The sequence below is a fragment of the Ursus maritimus genome, unplaced genomic scaffold (genome assembly GCF_017311325.1).
Source record: "Ursus maritimus isolate PB19 unplaced genomic scaffold, ASM1731132v1 scaffold_25, whole genome shotgun sequence".
NCBI classification, from domain to species: domain Eukaryota; kingdom Metazoa; phylum Chordata; class Mammalia; order Carnivora; family Ursidae; genus Ursus; species Ursus maritimus.
The window spans coordinates 9655102-9674795 of NW_024425008.1; the positions used below are offsets into that span (position 1 = coordinate 9655102).

At 54.5% G+C, this 19694-nt stretch overlaps 1 protein-coding gene across 19 annotated transcripts in view; it reads right to left on the reverse strand.

Annotated features, from left to right (window-relative positions):
* Window positions 1-19694, reverse strand: part of FAM181A (family with sequence similarity 181 member A) — a 35948-nt gene that overhangs the window by 2474 nt on the left and 13780 nt on the right. Inside the window, exons 1-3 of one of the 19 annotated variants that reach the window (XM_008698343.2) lie at window positions 9078-9165; window positions 6847-6961; window positions 6119-6271 (exon numbers count right to left, since the gene is read on the reverse strand). The exons of 12 other annotated variants lie outside the window; for them this stretch is intronic. The gene's annotated coding sequence lies outside the window, so the exon portion shown is untranslated. Of the gene's footprint in view, window positions 1-6118; window positions 6272-6846; window positions 6962-9077; window positions 9226-15513; window positions 15634-16695; window positions 18853-19694 lie in introns of those variants that run through there. 6 more of the 19 variants (XM_008698334.2, XR_005837639.1, XM_008698368.2 and 3 more) reach the window with 6 other exon arrangements.

Genomic DNA, 19694 nt, shown 5'->3' on the forward strand with positions numbered 1-19694 from the left:
TGTGTGTGTGTGTGTGTGTGTGTGTGTGTGTGTGTGTTTAAAAAGTCCAGGGTTGAGGAGGGGCTGGGCCCGGAGGAGATGGGCTTGCACACCTCCCCCAAAGACTCCAGGCCCATAGCTGCCATGCTCCAGTGCAGACAGACAATCGGACAGGGTAAGCCGGGGCGGGCTGCTTCCCCCTCTGTCCTTGAGCGTTGAGTGTCTCTCCCTCTCTCTCCCTCTCTCTCTCCCCCTCTCTGCTCCTCTCTCTGTCTCTGTCTCTGTCTGTCTGTCTCTCCCGCTTCCCACCCCCTTGCCCTGAGGCACCAGGCCCCGGCCAGCCTGGGAGGGCCCGCGGCACACTGATGTCGGGAAAGGTAGCCAGGGAAGGACTCTCTAACGAGGTGCTGGGATATCCATGGGAAGGGAGCCGGAGCTCTCAGGAATCTTGTCTTTATGTTTGCTTCCTCAATTGAGCTGCACAAAGCCTGAATTGCCCATTCAGCACGGCCGGACAAAAGGCTGGCGTTGCACGGTCCCCTCGCATTTGTAGTCAAACAGTTAGGGACTTAAATCGAGTCGTCATGATGGAGAAAGAGGTGGACAAAGCCCATAGAATTGCCATCAGCAAACATTTTCCTGTGTCATATTAGCCAGTCTCCATGGCTCCCCCTGGCCTGGGGACAATGGCACAAGTTTGCACACTTGGCTACTGTCACCGTGCCAACGCCGGCAGGGCCGCAAGCGGGCCGCTCTGAGCGAGCAAGGGAGCCCGGAGCCGGCCGCTGGCCCTGCCCACTGACTGGCCGGAGGGAAGGTGAGGCCGCCGGGCGGAGGGAGGCTGCCTGGGGAATGCTGACGGGCGCGGCCTCCGTGCCAGCCGCTGGTGGCCCCCACCTCCTGCCTTCTCCCTGCCCCGCCCCATGCTCAACCTCCTCTTTCCTGCCCTCCCCTCCCTCTTCCGTTCCTTTACCCCCTTTCCTCTACCACCTTCTTCTCCTGTCCTCCAGTCAGCTGACCGGCCGGCGGCCTATACCCCAACCGCACCTTTGCACCACAACCTAAAATGCCAAGGACTCCTCTCCGAGGTCTTCCGCCCGCATGGGAGCAGCAGCAGGGCATGCCCAGGGGACTCACCCGGGACACTGGTCCCACCCCCTCCTGCTGGCCAATAGGCAGCTGCTGCCGGCACACAGCAGCCTGGCTTCAAGCCACCTCCCTCTCTGGCCTGAGGGTCCCTACAGGCGCAACAAAGGGTTTGGAGGAGGAGGTCCTGTGCCCACCAGCTGTAACTCAACTTAGGCATTTAGAATCCGGTGCAGTATTCTCCCTTGAGGGGGCTGGGGAAGCATGTGCTGACATGGAGGTGTCCTTGGGCTGGAGCACCCTGGACCATCGGCCATCCCAGGCCCTGGAGAGTGACCCCCTATCTGCAGCAGCATGACAGCTAAATCATTGTGGCTTTAGACCCCTGAGATCTGGGGGTTGTCTCTGCAGCAGAACCTAGCCCAACCTGACACGGAGGGGCAGAAAACATCCTTTTTGCTCTAAACCAGCCCTTACGCAAGGCTGCCCCGGGGTCACCAGGTTGGCTCCCTGCTGCCTAGTGCTTGGGGGCCAAGGTGCATGGCTTGGCCAGTGTCTGAATCCCTCCATAACCCAGCGCTGGCCCACTCAACCGCCTTCTGCATCATTCAGCTGGGGCGCTGGCCTCATCCCAGCCCGTTCCCACCTCAGCCTCCTTGCAGGCTCTGCGTCTGCTTGCATGCTACGGCCACCTGGCGTTGCTTGATGGTGACGTCATCCCCTTGCTGCTCAGACAACAGCAAACCCCCAGGGGCGGTGAGCTCCATGGGGTCTAAGTCCATATCGTAAAAAATCATTCCACAGCTCTTAATATGGGCTGTACTTCCTGTGCGTTCTTCCCACTTATTGAGGAAGGAAGGAAGGAGGGAGGGAGGGGAGGAGGAAGGAAGAAGGGAGGTAAGGAGGGAGAGAAAGAAGGAAGGAAGGAAGGAAGGAAGGAAGGAAGGAAGGAAGGAAGGAAGGAAGGAAGGAAGGAAAGAAAGAAGGAAGGGAGGAAGGAAGAAGGGAAGGAAGTAGGCAGAAGTGGGTGAGGGAGAGAGGGAAGGAAGGAGGGAGGAAGGGAAGGAAACAGATACTTGGTGGACACCTCACACGTGCCGAGAGCTGCAATCACTATCACACGTGGAAGATCCCAGGTGCTCCCATGACAGCTCAATGCGGTACTATGGCTGCCATTTACACACGAGGAGTGTGAGACCGACCTGCTTTCCCAAGGCCTTGCAGCCAGTAAAAACTGAACTTGAAGCCAGGCCGGTCTGGTCTGGCCCACATCGGTCCCATCGCGTTTGAAAGCGTCGGAAACCAGATTTTGTGTGTAAGTCCTGGGTTCATCTCTTCTGTCCGTCTGTCAGAATGTGACTCTTGACATCTGCTTCAGGAGTATGGAAGCCGCACCTGTGGGACATCAGTCGAGGGGACAGGCAGCAGCTGTGAAGAATGGTGGCCTGAGATCCAGATCCGTGGCCCTACTTGACCCGGCCACACCCAGGCCTCTGGGGGCCTGCCACCCGGCCTGGGGAAGGCTCCTCCGGGTTTTTCTGTATGTAGCTGGTACAGGCAGGTGGAAGACATCCATAATACTGACTCTGCCTTATTCTAGAAAGACTTGCTTTCACAGTGCTTCTCCCATATGGTCCTGCATCTGGACAGGGAGGGACCATTTTCCCTGTGTACATTTGATGACACACCCAAAGACAAGGTGCCCAACTCAGGGCTGACTTAACCAACCCTGTCCTCTCAGACACCCCCTCCTCCAGGAAGCCTTCCACCAACACCCAGCATTACCAATGACACCCTCTCCCATCCCTATGTGTATAGATTCAAAATGAAGTCTAACCTCCTTGGCTTAACACAGAAAGCCCTTGGTAATCTGACCCCCAAACAGGGCCTGGCACAGAGTAGTTCCTCACTAAATGTTTCAGGAGTTAAATATGTTGCCCATCCCACTGAACAGAATTTATCCCGTGGACTGGAAACACTGCTTCCCGCATCTGTTTGTTTCCTGTTTGTGCCACCCACTCTCCACCCCCCGCCCCCCATCCCCGGTGAGCTGCACGAGAGCAGGGCGCAACTGCTCCTTCATCTCCGTATCTCCATGGGCTAGAATGGCTGCAGCACAGAGCAGGACTCATTCAAGGACGCTTGTGATCGCTGTGGTTGAACTTGACGACGAATCCTCTGTGTTCCTTCGGGTCTGCCAGTGCCTTGAAAGCAGGAAGGCTCTGTGCGCAGTCGCATCTCCCTGCACCAGAGAGGGACCCCCAAGGATCTGTTAAAGGCAAGTGAGCAGTGCTGGCTGGACCTCGAGAGACCTTGCTGATCCTCCACTGTCACGGGTGCCAGGCTCTGACCTTCCGGCTGTGCAAACCCCTCCTCAAGGTTATTTACATGGTTCAGGGTCAGGGACTCCCGGCTCCGAGCAACTCCATTCAGCACCTACCGCGTGCAGGACCCAGAGGACGCAGTGGAGGGGGGCTTCCTTGGCTTGCTCCTGTCCCCGATTCAACTTGCCTTAGGGGAGATCAACTCAATTGTGACGGCTGAACAGGCACCTTCCGCCCCCCCCATCACACCCTCACTTCCCCTGGTTTCCCAAACAAACTGCCGGGAGCCACCTATCCGGAATGTCTGGATGTCATCTGACACAATCCACTTCTAGAATTTAGCCAACACGGCTGCCGATTGTAACCGAAAGTGAGAGAGGACAGTTGACAATGACACACACCGACCTAGCCAGAGGGGACCCGGGACGTCATCTGGGGCAGTGGGCTTTCAAGCTGCGTTTACGCAGAGAGGCCCAATACATAAAACAGGGACAGCGACGAGCTAGGAGTTCAGATTTATTTCGCGCACGCGAATGCATACTTCCTGCTTGTTTTGCAAACAGTGGATTGAGATGAGAAGGATGTTTTACAACTTTGAAATCAGGGGATGTGGATTACGGGTCTGCCATCCGCCGTATTTTGCTTTGGTTGCAGAACCTATTAGAAATCTTGACTCAAAGAGCTAAGCAGCTAAAATGGTACCTTTTTCAGTCTACCTTGCAATGTCAGGACCATCATCCAGTGAAAACCATTCATCCAAGAAGCTTGATCCTCTCGTCCACTGAGGCGCTGTTAACCAGTTAACTGCCCAGCTTAACCAGTCGCCAGCCTCGTGTGTTAGCTCGTGAGCTACAACTCGTTTGAGTGTGTGTTTATTAGTACGGTTTTTAGAACGTAATATTTTAAGTCGCCAAAAATAACTTTGAAAGGAAACTTTACCTTTCCACACCACGGTAGAGAGCTCAGTTCCAAAAGATGGGCCATCTTCCCATTTTAGAGGTGGAGTCAGTGAGGCCCAGACAGGGTTGCTGGTTCACCCAAGGTGGCTGAGCCAGATAGGAGCAGGACGAAGATGGCAGCTCTGTCCCACAGCCTGCCACCCGGGGAGAGCTCAGCCCCAGCCAGCACTCACCCCTCCATCAAGATATGTAACATGTATTAAGCCACTTGTTCAATGGTTAAGGAGATTGGCCCAAGGTCCTCTGGTCAGTAAATGGCAGAGCAGGGACCGGGATGTGGGCAGCCAGGTCCAGACGCTTAGTGGTGACCATTGTACGATACCGCTCCCTAATGATCCTATTAACCAAGGGGGCAAGCCCCAAGTCCTTCCTAGGGGCTTTGCTAACCCAGAGACCCAGACGTCCCCTCCAGACCCTGGAGAGGTAGGTCTGACCATCTCAACCCAGGAAACCTACAAATGCCACCTCAGAGGCCCAGTGGCAGGGCCAGCACCTCCCGGACATGTGACAGACATCACAAGGTGATTTATGTAACCCCCTTACATAATGGGAGCGTTTCTGTCAAAGAGTGGCCGGAGGCAAGCTGTTAGCTGTAATCAGAACGGACAGGTTTTCACTGTCTCGGAACGGAAGGCATCGGGTTGAAATAAGCCCCTTTGGCTGTCAGGCTGGGGGCTTCCTGCCCTGGTGACCTCCCCTCACAACCCAGGCTGAGCACCAGCACGGCGGGGCCCTCAGAGTGGCCGGAGACCTCACGATGCCCCTGAAGAGGTCACAGCTCAGCTCGCTGGTCCCTGCACCCCTGGTCACAGCCCGACCGCGGTGACAGAGACATGTCAGTGTGACCATCTTGAAGGCTGCGCTAACCGTAGCTCGCTGGCAGACTGGACCAAGAGGACTAAGAGAGAACGTCTGTGACAGACTAGTACAGTGCCCGGCTCAGAGCCGATGCCCTTCCCCCAGCTCTTCCCCTCTGGGCTGGGGCCCCTGCTGCTCAAGGCAGCCTAGCCTGGGCACATCTCACCCGTCAAGAGGGGCTGATGTGACAGGATCAACACAGCAGTTGTGCCTTCGTGTCCCTGTCGGGCGACCCCCATGGACCACCGCCCCCCACTGCTCCCTACCATACATCTATCACCTGGACTGTATCTCCAGGAGCCTCTCCGGTGTGTCTCTTCACTCCACCCAGGCACGGCCGGAATGAAAAGTCCGTTTAATCCTAACTGCCAGCTCGGATTTGATTGGTGATGGCTGGCAGGTGCCCTGTGGAAAGATTCCGAGCCTCCCCCGGGGGTGGGGGAAATCTCAGCAGTTAGAATGTCCTGATCAGCTAGCCATGTCTTCCAGGGGCGTGGATGGAGATGGGCTGGGGGCCTGTACCCACCCCCCAATCACAGGCTCCAAAACCAGGGGTGCAAAGCTTGGCTTTCTGGTAACCCACCCCTGGAATTTGAATCAAGGGAACAGAGCCCTAGAAAAGGACAGTGACTCCTCCAAGTCCCAAGTGCTCCCACTTCCCGGACCAGAGCTCCCAGATTCAGTTTAACAAACTGAGACCAGAGAATGGAGAATTTTGGAGAATGGAGGCAGGGAGAAGTTCAGGACAATGGAGAGGAGAGGTCGCCATAGCGAGGGGCCAGATAAAGTTAGGAAGAAAGGCTGAATCCCCCATGGTTTTTCCATGCAGGAGGCACATAATAAATGCTTGTTGAACAACTGAATGAACCAACCACAACATGGAGCAGAATGACTGGTTGGTTTCTGGGCTACCTTGGGGCTCCAATGGCCAGGCACACATCATCCTGGGGACAGCAGATGCTTCTCGGCCCTCCCGGCCGCTGCTGTCCCTTGGCTGCTCCACATACACCATACTCTCTAGCAACAGGGAGGAGAGGAGCCCTGGCCTCCCCGGGCTGGCATTTCCTAAGAGAAAGGTGACAGGGCAGGGGCTCCTCAAATATCATGATCTGCCAAGAGCCATATATCTGCTATCTCATTTACTCACCAGTAATAAATCAATGACTGAATAAATTAGACTTTGGGGGGGGGGGCATCATCCTTCCCCTTTGATGGATTAAGAACCTGAGGCCAAGGGAGGTAGAAAAGCTCTCCCCTGACCACTGAGCAAGGTGGCAGAGGACCTGGGGTTTGGACTCAGTCTGTGCTTACACCACAGCGCCCCTCAGAGAAGGCAGGGGACACGGTCCCTTCTGGTGTGTCCCCTCTGGCCCATGGCCCCATCCTCTGCCCACTCCCTGGGGTATTTGTCCCAATTTGGTAAGATACACGGGACTCCCTTTTGTCATCTAATTTTCATTTCCTGACCTCTGATCACAACTCTGTCTGTAGCCCAAATCCAGTCCAAAACACACATTTAAAAAATTCTCTGAATAAAGTCTTGCCAAGAGAGAGGGACATTTGTACAATCAGCAATTCCCAGGCTCCCCCACATGGTCAGGTAGGAAGAGTCACTACGGGGAATTCAGGAGCCCCCTCACCTCCACCTGGGCAGAGAGGCTGAACTCCACAGGCCAACGTCGTCAAACGTCACCCCCTTGGATGGCCTTCCGGTGCTTGGCACAGGGTACGTACCCCCTGCAGCACACCTGTCCCCTGGAAGCAGAGGTCATGAGTGTATCTCAGGTAGTCGCACTCCGGTCCTGCCTCTGCTAATCTGGGCAATTAATTTCACCTCTCTGGACCTCACTCTTCTCATCTGTAAGATGGGGGCAATTCTACTTACTCTGCCGGCTTGCCGGGACCATGGAGAAAGACTTGGGTCTGATCAGGCTATAAGATGTACCAAGGGGTGGTGGAGGGGGAGAGAGAACTCACATAGTGCCCAAGGGCTTGACCACATCTAGTTCCAAGTTCAAAGATATCTGTGAGGGGCTGGCAGTGACAGTTCCCATCAGACCCTGAATGAGGACCAGCGGTTCTGGATGATAAGGGTGTTGGAAGGTGGGCCCCAGCTCCGCAGGCTAAAGGCTGAGTGGGGGTGGCCGTAGCTCTGCTGAGATGGAGTGGGGGGACTCTAGAGGGGGAGAGTGCAGGTAGAGGAGGGAGGTAAGAAGCCTCAGACGTGGGCTTTCGGGCAGGTCTCAGCTAATACTGTTCCAGAGCAGGAAGCGAGGCAGCAGATACCAGCTCAGCATGTATCCAGTGAAGCCTGGAGTGGGGTCCTTGGCCACAGCTCTGGGATCGGGGCCCCTTTCCTCCTCATCTGCACCCACTGCCCCGAAAACCCTGGACCTCTCCCCTCAACTCCAGGGTCCTGTCCAGCGGCTCCCTCACCCTCTCCCCAAGGACCCTCCACATTCCCCAGCTTTCTGTGTCCAAAAGGAGCTCTGGGATTTCTCCCCATCTCAAATAATGGCGGCTCTACCCTTCCAGGTGCTCAGGCCAGACCTGAGTCATCCTGACCCCACTTGCACACGTCTCCAGCAGCACGCCCTCCAGGCTCCGTGGGCCAACTACCTTGAGAATCCGATCTCTTCTCACCAGCTCCTCTGCTCTACCCTGGATGCTTTCAGAGCCTCCTAACTGGGCTCTTTGTCCCCCTCTCCACACACAGAAACGTTTTGCCAGCTTTGCCCTGGATATTTGCCCTGGATATAACGTCAATTTAAATATTAAATTGATATTAATTTAACAGGGGCGCCTGGGTGGTTCAGTCGGTTAAGTATCTGACTCTTGGCATCAGCTCAGGTCATGATCTCAGGGTTGTGAGATCAAGGCCCGTGTCAGGCTCCCCACTCAGGGCAGAGTCTGCTTGAGATTCTCTCTCCCTCTCCCTCTGTCCCTCCCCCTGCTTGTACACTCTCTCTCCCTCAAATAAATAAATAAATAAATCTCAAATAAATAAATAAATAAATAGATAGCTAAATATTAATGAACAGTGCCCAGGAGGACCCAAGTAAACACTGGAGATTCACTCTATCCCCCTCCCCCTTTAATTCTGTCAAATCATCATCTCACTTGGAGGGAATGTCCAAATTCTGGTAAAAAAAAAAACAAAAAACCCAAAAGAGTACAAAACTCCAGTTGTGGGGCAGGCTTCTAACTCCCAGGGAGAGTGCCCTGGAGCAGGGCAGGAAAGCTTCTGCCACAGCCTCGTCCTCCCCTCCCCATTCCCACCAAGCCCTGCCCCGGCCAGGCCCCCAGGAGTTCCCGCCCAACACCCCACATTGGGAGCCGATGCTCTCTGAGACCAGTAAGCACTGGCCAGAGCTTTATATGCTGCAAAGAGACACACAGGGGCTCCAGCCCACTCTCCAAATCCTCCAACCGTACTATGGGGCTGCTCTGAGTGACCCTGTTCCACAGAGGAGGAAACTGAGGCACACAATGATTTGCCCAGGTTCACTCAGCTAGCAACTGGCAGACCTGAGATCTGAACCCAGACCCGTGTGAGTGGGGAGGCTCTTTACCTCTTCTCATTGGTTTCTTCCTGAGGACTAGTCCTACAGAAATGTGCCAGCCCAAGAAACAAGGGACAGCATGGTACGTGAACTTCTCAGACATGCCCAAATCATCCCACAATGGCCCCATCACCTCAGCCAGACCCCTGAGCGGTAGGTGTGCAGGGTAAACTGAGGCAGCATGAAGCCTCGGATAAGAGTTGAGCTCTGGGGTCAGCCTCCTGTTCCTGCTTAGGCAGTCGCCCCAGAGAACATTGTTCTGATGGTTAATTGAGTGGTGGCCTACTCGTTTCCCCTGCAAAGACTACCTTTTGTATGTGGGGTCCCTCTCGGCCTGTCAGCTGACTCTTTCCTTCCCGTCTTGGCCGTGTGCAAGGACCTTCCTGGCTTCTGTGAATCTCTTCTCTCCAGCAGGCCCCCTGAACCACAGAAGAGGTGGTGGGGCTCTTGGAGACCCTGAGAAACAATAGGAAGTTAGAGGAGGGGACACACTGTGGGGTCACAGACCTGACTTCAGGTCCCAGTGCTGACACTTACCAGCTGAGTGACCAAGGATAGGTCACTTAACCTCTCTGAGCATCCATCTCCTCCCGTGTCAGACAGCACCCACCTGCCAAATCCTTAGAGAAGGCCAAGGGAGCACACAAGCTCCCCCCCGCCCCCCACCTAACACTCACTTGTGGTCAGCATTTCCATTTGTGAGCGCCATTTCACTGATTCCCTTATTATCAAATGAAGAAACCGAGGCTGAGGTTGCCCAAGCAACCTGGTGAATTAGTGGTTGGTCAGGTCAAAAATCCTGACTCCAAGACCCGGACTCCCACCCTCCTTTCCACGTGCATTGGTTCAGAGCAAAAGGCAAAAGTATCCTCCGAGCGCTCAGCCTTGGCCTCAAATGGCCACAAGAGGGCGCCCTGGGAGTTGCTCTGTTTCTCAGGGAAGGAGCCTTTGAGTCTGTCTCAATCTTCCTGGCCTCCCAGGCCTGCAGCCCGTGACCCTGCCCCTCAAGAACTCTGACCAGAGCCCCCTTCCCGACCCCAGAACCTTGAAGGTATTCCAGAGCCCCTGCTATTTGTCCTCCCCCGTCTCCACCCTCCATGCCGCATCCCAGAATTATCTATCCTCCTTTTCCTGAGTAGATGTGGGATCCTCGGAAACCCCACGTTGTTTTGTTCAAGCAGGTGGTTCACTTTGGGCTTCAGGATCTACCACGCTGGCATCCATCTATCCACAAACATCGCTCAGCACCTGCCAGGTGGGAGGAGGGCAGAGGGGACCCATCAGACACAACCCGACTCATGGTCTACTGGAGAGACGGTGTTAGTTATGTTCGTATGTTAGCTGGGAAGCACGCAGAAGGGCTAAGGGTAAGAGCCCCAGGCTTGGCCTCCGGAGGGTGTCACCCCGGACTTGAGTCTTCAGGGAAGGAAAAGAGTTGGCCGAAGAAAGCCTACAGTTCCAAAGAAGGGACAACCCGCCCCGATGCTGGACACAGTCTCCACATCTATAAAATGGGAATAACCCCTGTTCTTTCATTCCCTTGCAGAATGCAAGAACAGACAAGTGAATACAAATGGAAACAGGCGAGAAACTGGGACACCGCGTGGGCACGAGGGGCTGTGTATCTCCACATGGGCATTCTTGTCTTATCCAGGCCTTGCTCGGCCTTCGGCTCTCTCCAGTGAGCTTGAGGCTCCCATCCTCCAGCACGCACGCTGCCTCACTTGACCTGCTTGCAGGGTCTCTGCAAGACCACTCAGGCGCCTGGGTGGCTAATGAGAGTCCCCAGGGGGCTCCCGCTGCTGACCCTGCCAGGCCCCCCCGCCCCCCCTCCCCCCGTCCTCACCTTGGTTGGCCTTCAGTTCAAGGTCCTTGTATAAGGCCCATTAGAATCAAAGCCAGAGGGAAGGCAAGCCAGGCAGCCCCGGAGGCCGTCTGGGATGGAGCTCCTAGAAGATGAAACTCTGCGGAAGTGACCCCTGGCAGCCATGGATCCCAGAGGGTGCTGGCCAGGAAGATCTCTGAGTCCGGGGTGAAGAGCACCGTTTGGATGTTAGCACTACCCAGTCTCTCCTTTTCCATCTTTTTTAGACAACACAAATGACAAGCTCTTTCTAAGTTTCATTCTCCAAACAGGTCCCGGTCTGGGGTGAAGGTGGAGTGAGAGGCACGTCTCCCACGTACTCCAGCAGCACCCCTCCACAGTCCCAGTGGGGGGCTCTAAACATCACAGAAAGCACACCGATGTCCCCAAACCTGTGGTTCTTGCAGGACATACACTTTCTTGTGTGTTCTCTCCTTGCCTCGCTGTGCAGAACCAGATTTGTCACTCTTTGGTTCTCCCAAACACACTCTTCCTCCAGAGAACGTTCTCCCAGAGCAGGAGGGAGCTGCTGCTGCTTCCTGAAAACAGATCAGCTTCTGAAGCCTCTCTGGGGGGCTCTGGTTGGCCCAGGAGCCCCGCTGTCCCCATGCCTGGGCTCTGGGTCCAGGATCAAGGGCTCAGAGGGTTTGGCTGGGGTGGGTGGAACTTTCCCTCCTTGGCCAAGGAACAGGAGCGGGCCAGCCAGCTACAGCTACAAGGCTGGAGGCTTACGCACCTACCATGCTCCCTTTCCAGACCCCTTTCCTCTGATGGCTGCCCTCAATCCCCACTGTAGCCCGATGCCAGCTGGATTTGAAGGTTGAGACAATCAGGCATGTCAGAATTGTCTAATAACACCCAGGGCTGTCACGGACATGCAGAGATACACTCAAGCACTGCTAGTAGGAGGATAAATTGGTACCGACTTTTTGGAGAGTATTTTGGCCAGATCTATTAACATATGAAACAGCTCTGCCCTTCGACTCAGCCCTCCCACTTCCAAGAGTCAATTCTACAGGAATTCGGATGCGTGGACACAGAGCGTTGTGCCTGAGGACGTTTGCAGAACTGTTGTTTGCAACTGCAACGAACAACCAAACACAAAGACAAAAAGACAAAGACTTGAAATGCACACTGCGTGGTAGGTAGTAGAGAATGTTCTGTAGTCACTGGAAAGACTCATGAGCCTGTGGGTCCTGCCTTTAGGACCTGCCTCAAGGTGGAAAAAAAAAGTTCAGAGGTGTATAGTAGGACCCATTTATGCTGAAGAAGAAGGAGAAGGAGAAGGAGAGGAAGGAGAAGAAGAGGAAGGAGAGGGAGAAGGAGAGGAAGAAGGAGAAGAAGAAAGAGTAGTAGAGCAAGAAGAAGGAGAGGAAGAAGCAGAAGAAGGAGAAAGGAGAAAATGGAAAACAAAGTAAAGGGGAAAGCTTGGGGAAAGCCTGGGAGGAAGGCACCCCAAGCAGATAACAGTAGTGATTTAGGAAAGGTTGTGGGATGGGAGAGGGTTGAAAGGATTTTTTAGTTTATAAAACTTACATTTTTTGGAATTTTTTCTCAATGAGCACATAAGTACATATCATGTTTTGTCTCAAATATATATACTTGGTTTTGCTCCAGGGTACCCACTGCAGAATAGCCCTGCTCAGAACGTCTGAAGTACATTGATGGTAAAACCATTCAATCAACAAACATTTCCCACGTGAGCCTCTGATCCAAAATGCTCTGAGCTGGGTCCCTGGGACAGAAGACGCTGTCTTTATGGGGAAAGGCACCTGAACGGACAAGGAACTCCCAGCACAACAGAAGCTGTGATGGGGTTTTCACAGGGACAGCGGGGACAGGAAGAAGGTATGATCAATTTCCCTGGGTGAAATCAAGGGAGGCTTCTTGGAAGAAGGGGTGCCTCGTGGTCTTGGAGATGATTGGGGTGTATCAGATGTATCAGTGGGAGGAGAGTGGGGGAGTCTTGTAGGGAGAAGCATTCCTGGGGGCGGGATCTGAATGTCTAGTGCATTTGAGGGATCACGGTGGGGAGGTGATGGGCAGGAGAAGGGGCAGGACAAGGGCAGAGGAGGCGGGACTGACCTCTCAGCTGATTGTCGCGGTGATGTGCAGGGACTCAGCCAGCTGCCGGCAGGGGGCGCTTGAATCTCTCCAAACCACGGAATCTCGAGCAGGCTGGAGGCGTTGGTCACAGGGGTTCCTGTGACCTGGGGTGGACGACGCTGGGCTCTCCCGGGCCCCAGGCTGGAGGTTGGCCAGAAGACCCCACCACAGTGAGGAGGAGGGGTGGGAGGGCGCCTGCCCGGTGTCCCTGAGGGACCACGGGGCCACTGGTGGTGTCCTGGGGGTGCACTCCCCAGCCCCTGGCTTCCCAGCCCAACACAGCGATTTCAGGGCCGGTGTTGCTTTCCTTTCCAAACGCACGTATTTGAGTTTAAAAAGAGAGTCCACATCCAGAAGACTGAGTACACGGTGGCCCAGGGAGCTGTGGCCACAGTAAACGAACGACTGGAGTCGAGGACAGCAGAGACAGGGCACCCGGAGGGCTGGGGTGTCTGGTGCGGCTGAGCACCGTCCTGCGTGTCCTGTCCACCACCCTGTCCCCGTTCTCTCTCTCTCTCTTTGCTCTGCTCCTCTCAAGCCCACACTCCTGGAGCCTTGGGTCCCAGTCCTGAGCACCCCAAGGTCTTTCCCCCAACCTCCCGCAGACCGCACCCCCCCAGCACTGCTTTGCGCCTGGTCCCCTTGGGGACGCGGGGCCACCGCGGGAGCCCAGGACGGTCGTGTGCAACAGACTGACACTGAGCACGGCAGAGTTTCAGGCTGTGATGGCCCCCCTCTCAGGAAGCGAAACGAGGCCACGGGCAGGTCGGTAAAGGCCTGTCTGGGGAGGAGCCGTCAGCCTGAGACCCGAATGTCCAGGGGAGCTGGAGTAGGAATGTCCCAGTGAGAGCCCCTGAGGCAGGACTGAGTGTGGGCCTCTCAAGACAGAGGGCCAACTCGGAGGCGACCCCCAGACTTGGGACCTGGGCTCCTAGCTCGACAGCAAGGCTGTCTCCAGAGCGCAGGAAGGTGGCGGGACAGGCGGGTGTGTAGGACGGCCAGGGTTAGACGTGCAGGTGGAGTGTCCCACGGGCAGTTGGAAAGAGGAGTTTGGTTCTCAGGGAGAGCGCGCATGAGGGGGTCCGTGGTGGGCGGGTATGTGAGGCCCGGAACTAGGTGAGGTTGCTGCCTGGTCTGGATTAATAAAGGTGGCCGAGTGACGACAGAGAGGCCAATGCCACTGAACGAAAGCGTGAGCATCGCTCCCTAGAAGCAGGAGGCCACATGTGCCACGTAGGACCACGGGGGGGGGGAGGAGGGGGAGCACCAGGCTGGGGAGGAGGCAGCGAGAAGCAAGGGACCAGCTGGGCCACAGCCTTTACTGGTGTGTCCTCGGGAAAGGCCAGGCGAGCAGGGGAGCAGGTCAGGATGGGAGACTGAATACTTGGGACTCGGGGTGGTCGCCAGCTGTCGGGTACCCAGCGCTGGGTGCTGAAGACAGGCGGATATCAGCGCGCTGTGGGGGGAGTGGTTGGAGGGTTTGTGCTGTGATGGCCTCGCACCCAGGAGAGTGGCACGGCAGGGAGTCATAAACAACCTTGCTGTTCTTTTGGCCCTCTGACTGATGGATGTTCGATACGGAATCTAAGAGAACAGGGGACAGTTGTCCAGGGGACAAGGGACGACAGGGGCCAGGTCCCAGCCCCGGGGCCCACAATGTGAGGGAGAGGAGGAGGAAGGGAAGGAGAACGGAGAGCCCCCCCCCCATGGTGCCTTGGAGCCCAGTTGAGGAAGGTGTTCAGTTCAGAGGAGACGGCCAAAGGTGCAAAAGAACAAAGAGTAAAAAGTGACTCTCATCCCCTCCCCTGCTCCAGGCTCCCGGGTCCCCTCCCGAGGCAGCTGTCATTTCCAGTTCCTGGCGGCTCCTTCCAGAGATGGTCCAAGCAACTAACTCCAGGATGCTGGGTGTAGACACTGTCTCCAACTCCTTCCATCGTGTGTACCTTTGTATGCGGATGGTAGTACAGTCTGTCTGACCACGGGACCATGGGACCACGGGACCACGGGATCAGTCCACGCCAGGGTGTAAATGAGCTCATTCTTTTCATCACTTGCATAAAGGCAGGCCCTTAACTGGTATCCCCAGTTCTGGTCTCCCCCACCCGAAGCCAGGCTTGTGTTTCCAGAGCAGTAGCTCTGCCGTAGTCTTTAAACGCCCCAGTGAAACTCGCTGCCCTGGGAGATGTGTCATCGGTTAATTGCAGCTACTAGGACTTAAAGCACCAGAGTTGGTGAGTGATTTCATTGTTTTTCTGAAGGAATGACAGCAGTTGTAATGCTATTGCTCTAATAATACCAAAGGAGGTTAGGCATCTTTTGGTTGCATGGAATAGAAACGGTGCCAATCTGTCTTAAATAAAAGGGGAAATGTATTGGCTCTGGTAAGCTGAGAAGTGGAGAGCAGAGTCAGCTGCAGGTATGGCTGGCTCCAGAATTCGGACAATGTCATCAGGACCCGGTTGGTCTCTAATTCTTCCACCTCCACCCCTCTCCAGGCTTGAGCCCCAGGACTCACTTGCAGCAAGATGGGCCCCGTTCGGTCCCCATCTTGACTTTCAGGTCTAGGAAGTAAGAATAAGAATCTCTTTCCCAGAAGTCTAAGCGAAAGTCTCACTTTTTCTCTGTAATAGTTAGGCAAGACTACGCTGCAATGACCAATAGACCCGCAAATGATGTTATACTATATTATGTTATTATATACATCATATTATTATATCATGTTATATATGTTACATAATATAATTTTGTTATATAAACTATAAAATTATATTTCACTCTCATGTAATTTCCATGGTGGACATTCCTGGTCTCTTCTCCATCAGGTTGTTCAAGGATTCTGACCCTTACCATCCTGGGGTTCCACCAGCCTCTAGGGCAGGAGTCTGTAACTTGTTCTGGAAAGGGCCAGATGGTAAATATTTTAGGCTTTGAGGATCTCTGTCACACAGACATAGTCTTCTTCTCCTTCCTCTCCTTCTCATTCTCCTCCTCCTCCTCCTTCTCCTTCTTTACACCCCTTTAAAAGTATAAAAACCAGGGGCTCCTGGCTGGCTCAGTAAGAGGCATGTGTGACTCTTGATCTCAGGGTCCTGAGTTCCAGCCCCACGTTGGACAGAGATTATGTAAATAATCAAATATATTTTTAAAAAAATATAAAACCATTCTTAGCTTGTGGGTCAGGCGAAAACCATCCCACAGATCACATGTGGCCCTCAGGCCTTCTCTGGCTGCCCTCCCCGAGCCTTAATGAATCTGTGAGTGTATCAGTTAGTTTTGGCTGCATAACAAGCTGTCTCAGTCTCCCTAGGGCACTGTAACAAGGAACCAGCTACTGGGTGTTTCAAAACCACAGAAATGTATCCTCTCAGCATTCTGGAAGCCACGGGTCTGACACCAGGGTGTCAGCAGGGCCACGCTCCCTCTGAAAGCTTGGGAGGACACTCCATCCTTGCCACGTGGGTCTCAGTGTTGGAGTCCACGGGTTATACCTGATCCTAGGTAGTGAGCACTCTGTCCCAGGAGGTGTGAAAGCCAAACTGGGTTTGAAAGTGACCCAACTGAAGGAACTTAATTCACGTCTGTTAACACACTGAACACTCCCGGGCTCCGAGCCAGAAAGAGAGGTGACCACAGCCCTCAGGGGAGATAAAAAAATAATTGCCTCAAAATGTGGCGAGGGCAATCCTAGAAGGGGATAAGCACGAAAGGGTAATACAAAGCCAAAGCCAGAGGTGGGAGAGAGAAGGGGGTTTGGGGAGGCTTTCTGGGGGGGTAGGTGGGGTGAGCGCATCAGATGGGGGAGCTGAGAGGCTGGTCTGGGCAGCAGGACACAGAGGGAGTTGTTCATCGCTGGGGGCAGGAACAAAAAGCTCAGGGTGCAGACAGGCCCCGAGGGTAGTGGAGGGGGTGGGGAGAGAAAGAGAGAGAGAGAGAGAGGCAAGAAGGGTGGAAGGGGAGGGGTGGGGCAAGAGGGGGAGGGAGGGACAGAATGAGCTTAAGGAACAGGGTTCGAGGCAGAGAACAAAGCAAGCTGAGAAGGACACGTACAGTATGACAGAAATACAGCACAAATGATGCCGTGTGTTTTCAATGAATTCAGAATTATATGTAAATACATTTAAAATGGACTCAGAGAACCCAGGACAAGCTGCCAACAGTAGGCAGTGGCAGGGACGGGGGTCCCAGGAGTAAAGGGGGCATGGACCAGGGGGATTCTATCTGTCACTGGAACATGAGAGGCCCCTGATGTTGTAAAGGAGAATATATGTAATACTGTGTCGCTTCTTTGACGTAACGCGGAGCAAAAGGACTTAGAGCCAATATTCCAAACTGGCAGCAAGAGCTGGTTGTGGGTCGTGGGAATAGGTGGTGGTTGTTTCATCTTTATTCTCAAAATGAGCATGTATCATTTTTAATTAAAAAAAAAAGGAGAGTGGTTTTTCTTAAAAAAAAAAAAGTCTGAAAGCAAAAATGCCAAAATGTCACATATTAACAGTGGTTCATTCGGAGTCGTGGGGCATGTGATGTTGTCATTTTCCTATTAGTCCAATTTCCCCAAATTAAAATGAGGCACAGGACGGGGAGCAGAGCCCGAGCACCCCAGCATTTGGGAGAAGGCCGAGCCCCGGCTTCCCTGGGGCTTGACAGTGCATGTTTTTGGTAAAGGGGAGGGGGAGGGAGAGGAGGGGGTTGAAGGAATGAGGGAAGAAGAGAGAGGGAGGCAGAGACAGAGAGAGAGAGGGGTGCCCCACGTGAGTGGCCCCATCTCCGGGGCTGCGGAGGGGCAGGCCTGCCTCGGGAGCCCCTCAGGCAGAGTCTTGCTGAAGACACACCAACCCTTCTTCCCAAGTCCCACACCGGGGCAGCTTTTTCCTTCTAGAGGCTTTTAGAAGAAAGAAGAAAAAGTCCATCTTCTTCCATATGTTTATCTCACTCCGGGGAATTCTCTGGAATGGAGAAAGAACCCAAGTGGCATTTGTTTGCAGTGAAAAACAGAAGAAGAAAAGCCCTGTCAGCTGGAAAGTGTCCTCGACTCGGGGAAGGGCCCTCTCCCGCGCGGCCTGTTATTAATACGGACGTAATGACATTAGGCCGCCTGATTAAGTCAGCAGCCCCGGGCCCCGCCACCCCGTATCCTGCAGTTACAGCCTCATTTTTCAATTATGCTTTAATTTGAACATCTTCCAAAAATGCCTGGTGAACACAAGAGTCCAGGAGGAGAACCAAGCACGTTTCAGCCTGTCTTGTTTCTTTCCCCGTGAAGCCCACGAAGCACGTTGCCAGCTCAAGGAGTCTGGGATCGCTCCCCAAATCCTGACGCCCCGTCTCGAAAAAGAATTATGCGAGCCCTATCAACATGTCACCGGTTGTCCCTAGTAATAAGGCAGAAGACGTTTAGAGTGGAGAGTATTCCCCAGAGATCTAATCCCAGCCTCTTCACTGATGAGCGGGGGAAACTGAGGCCCAAAGGAGCCCTAACTTGCTTGGAGCCGAGCCAGACCCAAGTTAGAGACTCTGGATTTCTAAACCTGAGTCAAAAGGAGCAAGACCTCAAGTGGATGTCGGTGCCTCTGTGGCGCCATCCCGTCACCGTAATAAATGGAGGGGCCTTTGACACTCAAGAGACTGGTTGTACAGATGGAGGGGGGAAAGGGGGTGGAAGAGGGAGGAGGGTCCTGGGTACCTGCTTGCAGTTCCAAGAGCCGCCACCTGGTGGCCCCCGGCATCACCAACCACAGCTTCCAGGTTCAAACAGCCTGGCTCCACTCCCAGGGGTAATAAGAGTGCAGAATTCTCAGTGTTCCCTGCCCTCCCCTCTCATTGTAAATTTGACCCGCTGAACACTGAAAAGGCAGATTCAAGCTTTGGGAGGTGCGGGAGCACAGGGGCTGGAGGGAGAGGTCTGCATGTGTCCCGAGCATCTCGTCTCCCATCTCTGAGCCTTGCCTTACTCACCTGTGAACAGGTGCGTTACTAGCCACCTGCTCCATAGAGTTATAATGATGATAATGGGTGCAAAGCACTGTGGGAATAGCTGTGCAGAAGTTTCCAAATGCCGACTGCAAAGCAGATCCCCTGGGAGCTTGTTATTAAACATCATCTGGGGCCCATCCCTACGGAGGCAGATGGACAAGGTTCAGAGCAGGCCAGTCCATAGGGAGGCTCCTCCCTCCTCGCAGGCAGGTGGCGATGCGACTGTGTTTGCCATCTCCACACAGAATACTGGCGAGGGGAGAAGGTGTCCTGCCGCTCGGCCCTGGCCCAGAGCTCTCCCCACTGTACCACCGCTGTCTTCCCACTGTGACACCTGCCATGCCAGGGAACACCGTCTGGCAGGAGGTGGACATGGAAACTGTTACAGCCTTGTCCGGAAAGGGGTGACCTGGCAGTGGGATGTGGCACATGCTGGGATGCTATCCCCCTCGGGGAGAGGTGCAGTAAGGCGTCTGTGACCAGCCATGGCCCAGAGCCTGGCACTTAAGGTGACTGACTCTACAAACGAAAGAGGATTTCAAGTTGTTCCTATACAAACATCAGTGTCATCTAGGATTTCTAGAATGTCCTGGGGTACAGTTTGCACAACCATGCAGAGAACTGGGTCTGACCCATGGACTTGTGTCCTGCTGAGGCTGCCCTGGGACAGTGGAAAAGACGGGTTCTTTGTAGCTTCAGGGTGTAGGGAATGGCTCTTGGAGAAGAGGGCATTGGAGCTGGGTCTTTGAGGAGGCGAGACGATGCTCCAGGAAGTGAGGGACTGTGGGAAAAGGGACACAGGTCTGCAAAAGGCTGGAATTTGAACAGGGCTAGAGAGAAGGCAGCGGGCAGTGGGTGGTGGGCTGGGAGCTCTGCAGCGGCTGTTCTGGGAGCCATGCCTTGGTGAGCAGAGCTCCAGGACAGCCCCTGGGGAAGGAGAACCTGGAGCAGCTGGCCAGGGTAAGAGCTGGGAGAGAAGCAG